At 39.4% G+C, this 10528-nt stretch overlaps 1 protein-coding gene across 1 annotated transcript in view; it reads right to left on the reverse strand.

Annotated features, from left to right (window-relative positions):
* Positions 1-5630, reverse strand: part of GLIPR1 (GLI pathogenesis related 1) — a 47769-nt gene extending 42139 nt beyond the window's left edge. The window contains exon 1 of the mRNA XM_087448613.1: positions 5467-5630. The gene's annotated coding sequence lies outside the window, so the exon portion shown is untranslated. The remainder of the gene's footprint in view (positions 1-5466) is intronic.
* Positions 5631-10528: the final 4898 nt, after the last annotated feature.

Here is a 10528-nt window from a genome sequence, read left to right on the forward strand (position 1 = left end):
CCCCACTAGCATTAAAAAAAAAAAATATGGAGATGGCATTTGTACTCTGTCAGATTCACAAAGAGGAAAAAGAATAATAGCACTCTACATTGGACAGGAGGTGGGGAACTAGGTACCCTCATCCACTGATCATAGGAGTATGAATTGTTAACGTTTTCCGAAAAGTGACTGTGGTAAAACAAATCAGATGCCTTCAACATTTGCATACCTCGACATCCCAGTTTTGACAATTATCCCAAGGAAATAATTGGACAAGTGCTCAGATACGTGTGTTTGTGGCAGGGCTTGATCTCAAAGTATTGGTCTTATTCTCTCTCCCTTTTTTCTCTCATGTGTATCTCAGAGGATCATTCTGTGCCCCTAACTCACACCAAAGACTCAAAGAAATCACCAACCAAGGTCCTAGATCTAAGCAGGGCTGGTCCCTAACACTTTACCTTCGTAGGCCCCTTTTGCCATAAAAAAAATTAAAAATTGTATTTTATAACTGTTGGTATAAAGATGAATATAATCTAAGCTAGAAGCATCAGTATATGTTCACTATTATTATCATATTAATTTTTCTTTCGATTTTAAAAGAAATTAAAATTAAAACATTTTCCTGGGTCCCTAAAAGTGTAGTGGGCCCTAGGCCCTTGCCTGCTTTGCCTCTTAGATAAGTCAGCACTAGAGATAAGCCGTGGGCCATGGAGAGAGAGCCAGAGTAGCAACTCAAAACAAAAGGAGATGGAGAAAAGTCTGGAGAAGACCAGTGAGCAAAGTGGGGAGACTTAGGACCAGCTGTCCCCGAGCTCTTCTCCTATCCACTGGTCACTTGTAGAAAACTTACAAATGAACAGTCCTAGACTTTGTCTTCCCCCCTTTAGGGACCTGTATGGAGATGGAGTGTGAAGGAAGAACTGCCTCCCATGTCCCCACCAGGTTAGAAATGAACTGAAGTCATGGGGAATCTCCTTCTGAGCAGGAAGATCAATAGCTAGTGCCATTATGTAATGTGTTAGAAAGAACATGAATGTCCAATAAACGGAGGCAGGTTATACAGACAGCATTCATGCAGGAGAAATTTTTGCGGCCATTAAAAGGGATTCAGATATATTTTATTAATAAGAGACAATAACACATGATGCAATGAGACCTGGCTCCCAACAGGGGCATTATAGTCAGTAAGTCTATTCCCACCAGTGGGAAAATAGAATGGGCCTGAGAACCATTCGCCTGGGTTATATCTCACCTCACAAGGTCTAATAAGTCTAATAAGTGACAGGCTTGCCTGTCACTGTTGTCCCAAAGTGATCCCAAATTTGTGCTTCCTTAAATTATGATCCCAGAATCCCCAGCCATTGTCTAACTATGGACATTTACTCCCATAATTCCTACCATCATCAATAGTTCCCGCTATCTATAAGGATTAGTTGCACATAAGCCCACTGTCTCAAAACTTTCTAAGTTTAGATTGTCCATGTTCACAAAGCTTCTACATCTCTCACTCTTGGCCAGGATCCAGAAACAGAAACTCTTCATGGGCTCTCATTTCACTGCTTTTTCTTTATTATATGTCTTATCCATAAAAATCAGTTTTCTTTTTTATTCTGGTTCATGGCTCCCAAACCAATTGTCATTGCACCATGTTATATCAAGACAATATTTTTCATATAGGATTTAGAAACCATCTACAAAAGCAACGTCATTTTGCTTATGCACATTTATATAGAGTGTATATGTAGAGTATTATGTAGTCATTTATGTAGAGTAAGCCACTTTCAGATCCTTTCCATTGTATTTAGGAACTTGGTATAAATTTCAATACCTTGATAGATTCCAAAACATGGTATCTGCTTTGCATTTCTGTTCATAGTCTGGCTGGCTGTGTGGTCAGGTAAATTTTTCCGTGGGTTCTAAGGGGGAAAAACTCAACACCAATTAAATAATCTATTATTCCCACTTCTATTTCCAAACTCCATTAGGAATTGGCCACATCCACAATATTCATTCATTATTGCCCATACAGGATAGCCTTTTGTCCAAGTCCATTGCAATAGACTCGGGATGATTGGATCAGTGCTGGAGTCTTCTCTCAAGATCCTTCCTTAAGGGGTGCTGACATATAGAGTAAGAATGCTAAGAGCACATCCTCTTGTTCTCTACTCTTCTTTAAAGTGCCAATATAGGGTTGCCTGATTCTGCCACTTCTTATCTTTTTCCCCATCTGCATCTTTCCTTTGCCCTATGAGAGGAGAGAGCCTTGAGAAATACTCCAAATAGCGAGCAGCAAATATGGTATGACAAGACTCTTTCCTCTGTTTATTCCAACCTATAGTCATGTTGTCTCTGGGGTTTCCCTTCCCCTGGGCCCTGGGTGAGGACACTCTCTAAGCATCAGATCTGCCTTAGTCATGGAAGCAGGGCTGATCCAGCCCATCGATCTTATTGATGAAATTCTAGCACTCACATTTGTATAACAAGTCACAGATTACGGGAATTTTAACGTTCCTATCTTGGAAACATATAACTGAATATCTGCTCTTAAAATAATGACTGGAATAAAAATTATCTAAAAAATTAATTGGGTAATTATGATATGAGTTACACCTTTCATCTCTACCCCCTCATGCCAACTCTATCTCTTAGAAATAATTCAACTGGTGATGTACCTTTATTGCCCTTCAACATAAGTTGAAACACATTTTTTAAATCTGGAATACTACTTCTTAAGCTCTATCACCCCTCTATTTTGTCTAATAATTGCTTAAAGTGCCCATTTTAATTTTCATTTATTCCTCTGCTTTGTGGTTATGAATTACTGAAAGGATCACTTCACATTATATTTCCTGCTCTTTCCTATTCTGTATTGACTGTGTTATAAAATGCTATTCCCTGATCTGTTGATATCTAAGTTTGGGTCTATATTTGTGGATAGTCTTATCTTTTAGCCTTTTTTGTCTTTGTCAAGGCCTCAGTCATAAAGTCAAAACCAAAAAAATACATCAATACCGGAGAAAAACTAGTTATAATTTATTGCTTCCATGGGTGATGAGCCATGTAACCTAGGGATCTGTTTACTGACTAAAACATAAATAAGTCTTTGGCTAATTACAAACTGGACAATCCCAAGAAACAAGAGCAATTTCTGCAAATGTGTCTATTGAAACCTATCTTACAGCCCCATGCACACTCATTTCAGGTTCCTAACACTGCCAAAGCGTGCACAGATAAATATATCTTTTTGTCTCAATCACTAGCACTTTCCTCCTCTGAATGTGACTGAAGGGTGTTCACATGACTCATCCATATTTTCAGATAAAAAGCTTATGGTTTTTTCTTTAAGTCCAGCATCCAAATGATGGTATTTCTAAGTCTAAGTCTTGTTCCCTCTGTACCATTTGCCAAAACAAATGGTTAGACTATTGGTCACAGACTGAGTCATTATATGTATATCAATCTATCTCTCTATCTATCTACCTCTCTCTCTACCTATCTATCAATCATCTACTTATCTCAGTGGGGGTATGCTAGCCACACGGTATAATAACTCTGTCCATTTTGCTGATATACTCCATCTTTTTTTCTTTTACTAGAAATTTTCTGTTAGCTGGCATTCTTTCAGACACAAATCTTCTCCATTAACCAAGCACTGCCATCCATAAACCAAGCTTCATCATTTTTTTTCTTTTTCTGAATACAGAAACTCAAATAGTGGGGCACAAGCCTTCAGCGTTAGAAGTAAATCATTTCATGGGGACAGTCTTGGCCCTAGGGAGGTGGCTTCCTCTTGTTTACAGACAGGTTTCTGAATATATCATTTCCATTTAACCAGGTCACTTTGATGAGCTGTTTTTTATTTAAATGCTTTTTTGAAAATGCCCAGGTTCTTATTGGAATCTTTGATCCTAAAATTACTGGAGTCCCTCATTAGTAGGCATAGTCTCAACCAATACCCAGTAGAATGCCTATGATTGCATTTCAAAGGGAAAGTGGTGAGTAGCTGGATCAAGGATCCTTAGGTCTAAACGCCCAATGTTCTTCCCTGAAGCACTTCCCAGCACTGCTTCTGCCAGAAGTACAGTTCCCTATCATGCCCTACGGGGTCTGTATCGTTAAAACTTTCCTGTGTCTTTCAGCTTTGATACTCCAAGGTTCCCACTTAATGAACCCTTCCCATTCTCTTAGTGGCAGCAGAATCCTGCCACTCATAGCAGAATTTCCTACTCACTCATAGCATCCATACCAACAATGGGCCTCGTGTTCTTCACAACAGAATTTGTTACTGATTTGCTAGTTTAACACCTTTCACTCTTTCACCACTGCGTCTTTCTCTCCCCTCAGTATTGACCTATGGACAGTGCCCTAGTATCTGGGTTATACTGTACATTGAGCCTAGTACTCAGAGATCCAGGAAAGCTCTGTTACTGATCCTCTGGCCATTACACCATAACCTCATCATACAGCTTCAGCCTGCCTGTCAACTGGAATTTTCATCTCATCCTCCAGGAATTATTTTCCTCATGGAGAAGAGATTAATCTCAGACTCTTTAATCAGAATCCCACCCTCTTTTTTTAACCATTATTTTTCCCCCATCTTCTTGAAACCTTTAGAGCTGTAAGATATGCTACATATATGCTTTGACACATGTGAAGTGTCAGTTACTGCAAGTGAATCCTCCACTCACTCTGGCAAAACAGAGGCAGATCCCTCAGAGTTTCCTTCAAGATAGAACCTGCCAGAGGAGTTTGGAAGATGGCAGTGTAGGAGGATCCAGAACTCACCTCCTCCCATTGACACAACAAACCTACAACTACCTATGAAACAATTTCCTCTGAGAGAGATCTGGAAACTGGATAAAAAGAACCCCTACAAAAGGGGCCACACTGACGAGGGTGGAAGAGGTAGAAATACAGTCCTGCTGAGGAACAAAACCACAACCTAGCCTCAGTGCTCTACAGCCATGAGCAATCTCAAAGTTACAAGGATTTTCCCGGAGAAGCTGGGGATCTGAGCTCCACAGTGGGCATGTCAGTCTTTAGAGTCAGCACAGCCGAGACAAGATCCCATAGTACCTGGCTTTGCTGGCTTTGAAGACCAATGGGGAATACACTGAGAAAAACTATAGAACTTCAGAGAAAGAAAAACCTGCTCTTAAAGGGCCCACACAGAGATATACCCAATCTGGAAACCAACACAAAACACCAGATAGACGGGCCAGCTCCGTGGCTTAGCGGTTAAGTGCGCGCGCTCTGATGCTGGCGGCCCGGGTTCGGATCCCGGGCAAGCCCCAAGGCGCCACTTCTCCGTCCAACGCGAGGCCGAGTCCCACGTGCAGCAACTAGAAGGATGTGAACCTATGACATACAACTATCTACTGGGGCTTTGGGGGGAAAAAATGAATAAATAAAATCTTTAAAAAAAAAAAACAAAAAAAACACCAGATAGAAAAGTGCATAGTCTGTTGATAAAAGAGACTCACTTACTAAGCTCAGAGGCATCCCAGAGAGGCAGGCGGTGGCTGGGCCCACGCTTCAGAGACGGAGACACAGGCGGCGGCCATTACTGTGACCTAGTTCAGTCGTGCTGAAGCAGAGGCTGGCAGCTGACATTGCATTACTTCCTCTAGTCTGATAGTGCAGGGGTCAGCCCCACCCACTAGAACACCTGAGGGAAGTGAGCACAGCCAGGGCAGGCAGCTTGCCCAAGGGACTGGCCCCGCCCACCAGCAAGCCCTCAGGGAATCTGTGGGCGGTGTAGGCAGGGTGTGTGGCACCTCTGCAGCTGTGCGGGGCATGTGGGTCTGCAGCAGACTTGTGCAGCTGGCCACTGCAAACTTCTAACACCTGAAACAACTATGCACGGCTATGCCTGGATTTGGCTCCTCCCATCTGCACTCCTGAGGCAGCTGTGTACTGCAGAGCAAGACAGCCAGATCTGGCCAGAGGCCTGCCCGACCCAAAAGAGAGCCCACAACAGCCATGCTCCACAGGGAGCAGCACTGGAGACCTGCAGCAGCTGTGAGCCCCCAAGCCTAGCAACCAGCCACATCAGGGGCCTGACTCAGAAAACAGCAGTAGTTGTGTGCTAGTAGACCTTGCAGCCAGCCATGCTGAGGGCTCGCCCTGCCCAATAACATGCCCCTAGCAGCCACCCAGCCTGGGGGCCAGCCCAGCCTAACCATACACCCACAGCACTAGCAGCCCCACCACAACAGAAGGGCACGCATAGCCCACACAGGGGACATCATGTAGCATTTGCCACTGGTGACGGGAGGGGAGCACACTGCTAGAGCCCATAAGACATCTCCTACATAAGGCCACATTTCCAAGATTGGGAAACATAGTTGATGTACCTAATACACAGAAATAAGCATAGAGAAGTAGGCAAAATGAGGAGAGAAAGGAATATGTTCCAAATAAAAGAACAGGACAAATTCTCAGAAAAAAGAACTAAACAAAACAGAGATAAACAATCTACCTGATAAAGAGTACAAACTAACGGTCATGAGGATGCTCACTGAACTGGGAAGAAGAACAGATGAACACAGTGAGAACTTCAAGAAAGAATCAAAAAATATAAAAAAGAACCAATCAGAGCTGAAGAATAAAATAATGGAAATGAAAAATTCACCAGAGGGAATCAACAGCAGAGTAGATGACACAGAAGAATGGATCAGCGATCTGGCTAAAAGAGTAGAGAAAATCACTCAAGCTGAACAGAAAAAAGAATTAAAAAGAATGAGGACAGTATAAGGGACCTCTGGGACAACATCAAGCGTACTAACATTCACATTATAGGTGTCCCAGAAGGAAAAGAGAGAGACAAAGGGGCAGAAAATTTATTTGAAGAAATAATAGCTGAAAACTTCCTAACTTGGGAAAGAAAATGGATATGTAGGTTCAGGAAGCACAGAGAATACCAAAAAAAGATGACTCCAAAAGGCCCACACAAAGACACATTATAATTAAAATGTCAAGAATTAAAGATAGAGAATCCCAAAGCCGAAAAAGAAAAGCAACAAGTTATGTACAAAGGACACTCCAAAGGCTGTCAGCTGAATTTTTAACAGACACTTTACAGGCTAGAAGCGAGTGGCATGATATACTTAAAGTGCTGAAAGGAAAAAAGTTACAACCAAGAATACGCTCCCTGGCAAGGTTATCATTCAGAATGCAAGGAGAGATAAAGAGTTCTCCAGACAAGCAAAAACTAAAGGAGTTCATCATTATTAAACTGGCCTTACAAGAAATATTAAAGGGATTTGTTTAAGTGGAAAAGAAAAGACTGCAAATAGGAATAAGAAAATTATCAAAGAAAAATTATCACTGGTAAAGGCAAATATACAGTAAAGGTAGTGGATCAACCACCTATAAAGCTAGTATGAAGGTCAAAAGACAAAAGTACTAAAATTATCTATTTCCATGATAAGAGGTTAAGGGATACACAAAAATAAAAGAGGTAAAATATGATATCGAAAACATAAAATGGGGAGCGGGAGTAAAAGTGTAGGACTTTTAGTAAGAGGTCAGACTTAAGAGACCATCAACTTAATATAGATTGCTATTTACATAGGTTATTATACATGAATCTCATGGTATTCAAAAACCAAAAACCTATAATAAATACACAAAAAAATAAAGAAAAAGAAACCCAAACATAACACTAAAGAAAGCCATCAAAGGACAAGGGAAGAGAGCAAGAGAAGAAGAAAGGAACAGAGAAGAACTACAAAAACATCCAGAAAAAAAGTAACAAAATGGAAATAATTACATACTTTACATGTAAATGTACTAAATGCTCCAATAAAAAGATATAGGGTAGCTGAATGGATAAAAAAAACAAGACCCGTATGTATATGCTATATACAAGAGACACACTTCAGACAAAGACACTCACAAACTGAAAGTAAAGGAATGGAAAAAGATATTCCATACAAATGGAAATGAAAAGAAAGTTGGGGGAGCAATACTTAATATCAGACAAAATAGACTTTAAAACAAAAACTGTACCAAGAGACAAAGAAGGGCACTACATAACAATCAAGAGTACAATCCAACAAGAGGACATAACACTTGTAAATATCTATGCATCCAACATAGGAGCACCTAAATACATAAATCAATTATTAACAAACATAAAAGGAGAAATAGTAACACAATAATAGTAGGGTACTTTAACACTCCACTTACATCAATGGATAGATCATCCAAACAGAAGATCAATTAAAAAACATTGGCCTTGGGGCTGGCCTGGTGGCACAAGCAGTTAAGCGCACGCGCTCCACTGTGGTGGCCCAGGGTTCGCCGGTTCGGATCCCGGGTGCACACCAATGCACTGCTTGGCAGGTCATGCTGTGGCAGCGTTCCACGTAAAGTGGAGGAAGATGGGCATGGATGTTAGCCCAGGGCCAGTCTTAATCAGCAAAAAGAGGAGGATTGGCAGATGTTAGCTCAGGGCCGATCTTACTCAAAAAAAAAAAAAAAACAACATTGGCCTTAAGTGACTTATTAGACCAGGTGGACCTAGTAGACATATACAGAACATTCCATCTAAAAACCACAGAATACATATTCTTTTTGAATGCACATGGGACATTCTCCAGGATAGATCCTATATTAGGCCACGAAACAATTCTCAATAATTTTAAGAAGGTTGAAATAATACCAAGCATCTTTTCTTACCACAATAGTATGAAACTAGAAATAAAATACAAGGAGAAAACTCGAAAAGCCATAAATATGTGGAGATTAAAGAAAATGCTACTGAAAACTATTGGTTCAATGAAGATATCAAAGAAGAAATCCAAAAATACCTGGAGAAAATGAAAATATGACATACCAAAATTTATGGGATACAGCAAAAGTGGTACTAAGAGGGAAGGTTATAGTAATACAGGCCTACGTCAAAAAACAAGAAAAATCTCAAATAAACAATCTAACAACACCTAAAGGAACTAGAAAAAATAGCAAATGAAGCCCAATATCAGTAGAAGGAAGGAAATAATAAAAATCAGAGTGGAAATAAATGAAAAATTCGAGACCGAAAAAAATCAATGAAACTAAGAGCTAGTTCTTTGAAAAGATAAAAAAGTTGACAAAACTTTAGCTAGACTCACCAAGTAAAAAACAGAGAAGGCTCAAATAAATAAAGTCAGAAACAAAAGAGGAGAAATTACAACAGATATCACAGAAAGACAAAGGATTATAAGAGAATAATACAAAAAGCTATAGGCCAACAAATTGGATAATCTAGAAGAAATGGGTAAATTCTTAGAATCATACAACCTCCCAAAACTGAATCAACAAGAAATAGAGAATCTGAATAGACCAATCACTAGTAAGGAAATTGAAACAGTAATCAAAAACCTCTCAAAAAACATAAGTTCAGGATCAGACAGCTTCTCTGGTGAATTCTACCTAACATTCAAAGAAGATTTAATACCTATCCTTCTCAAACTCTTCCAAAAAACTGAAGAGGAGGGGAAGCTTCCTAACTCATTCTACAAGGCCATTACCCTACACCAAAACCAGACAAAGACAACATAAAAAAATACAATTATAGGCCAACATCACTGATGAACACAGATGCAAAAATCCTCAACAAAATACTAGCTAATCAAATCCAACAATACATTAGAAAGATCATATAGCATGATCAAGTGGGATTTATTCCAGGGATGCAAGGATGGTTCAACATCCACAAATCAATCAATGTGATACACCATGTTAGCAAAATAAAAATCACATGAGCATCTCAATAGATGCAGAGGACAGCATTTGACAAGATACAGCATCCATTTATGACAAAAACTCTGAATAAAATGAGTATAGAAGGAAAGTACCTCAGTATAATAAAGGCCATATATGACAGACCCATACCTTACATTGTACTCAATGGTGAAAAACTGAAAGTTATCTCTCCAAGAACAGGAATAGGACAAGGATGCCCACTCTCACCACTCTTATTTAACATAGTACTGGAAGTCCTAGCCAGAGCAATCAGGCAAGAAAAAGAAATAAAAGGGATCCAAACTGGAAAGGAAGAAATAAAACTGTTGCTATTTCCATATGACATGGTTTTATACATAGAAAACTCTAAAGAATCCATCAAAAAACCATTAGAAATAATAAATGAATACAGTGAAGTTGTGGGGTACAAAATCAACATACAAAAATCAGTTGCATTTCTATACACTACCAAGGAAATAACAGAAAGAGAAATTAAGAATACAATCCCATTTACAATTGCAACAAAAAAAAAGGAAATACCTAGGAATAAATTTAACCAAAGAGGTGAAAATTATACACTGAAAATTATAAAATTATACACTGAAAATTATAAAACATTGTTGAATGAAATTGAAGAAGACACAAAGAAATGGAAAGATATTCCATGCTCATGAACTGGAAGAATTAACATAGTTAAAATGTCCATACTTCATAAGCAATCTACAGATTCAATGCAATCCCTATCAAAGTCCCAATGACATTTTTCATGGAAATAGAACAAAAAATCCTAAAATTTATATGGAACAACAAAAGACCT

Source organism: Ceratotherium simum, chromosome 25 (assembly GCF_057802395.1).
Source record: "Ceratotherium simum simum isolate JZ-2026a chromosome 25, ASM5780239v1, whole genome shotgun sequence".
Lineage (NCBI taxonomy): Eukaryota > Metazoa > Chordata > Mammalia > Perissodactyla > Rhinocerotidae > Ceratotherium > Ceratotherium simum.